Source organism: Penaeus monodon, chromosome 24 (assembly GCF_015228065.2).
Source record: "Penaeus monodon isolate SGIC_2016 chromosome 24, NSTDA_Pmon_1, whole genome shotgun sequence".
In the NCBI taxonomy this organism is placed as follows: domain Eukaryota; kingdom Metazoa; phylum Arthropoda; class Malacostraca; order Decapoda; family Penaeidae; genus Penaeus; species Penaeus monodon.
In genome coordinates this window covers 9089614-9089904 of record NC_051409.1, presented here as the reverse complement: position 1 = coordinate 9089904, position 291 = coordinate 9089614, and positions in this window count along the sequence as shown.

Sequence of the window (291 nt, the reverse complement as noted above, 5' to 3'; positions counted from 1 at the left end):
GAGAAAATGAAACATTTTTAAATGTACTTTTTCTACCAAGATTACTGGAGTAACCACGGAAAAAAGAGCTAGAAAATAATATATTACTTTCGGGATGTCAACCCTTGAAATTCATGAGTATAATGAGATCTACTGATGTTTCGATAAAACCGTTTTCATCTTTAGGGGATACTTTACTACCCCAGTGAATCTTTTCTATTTTTGTGTTCTCAATTATCTAAAAAAAGAGAGAAAAGAAAGAAACGAATAATTTGTGTGAATCTTGACATAAAAGGAAAGTAGAAGTGATGA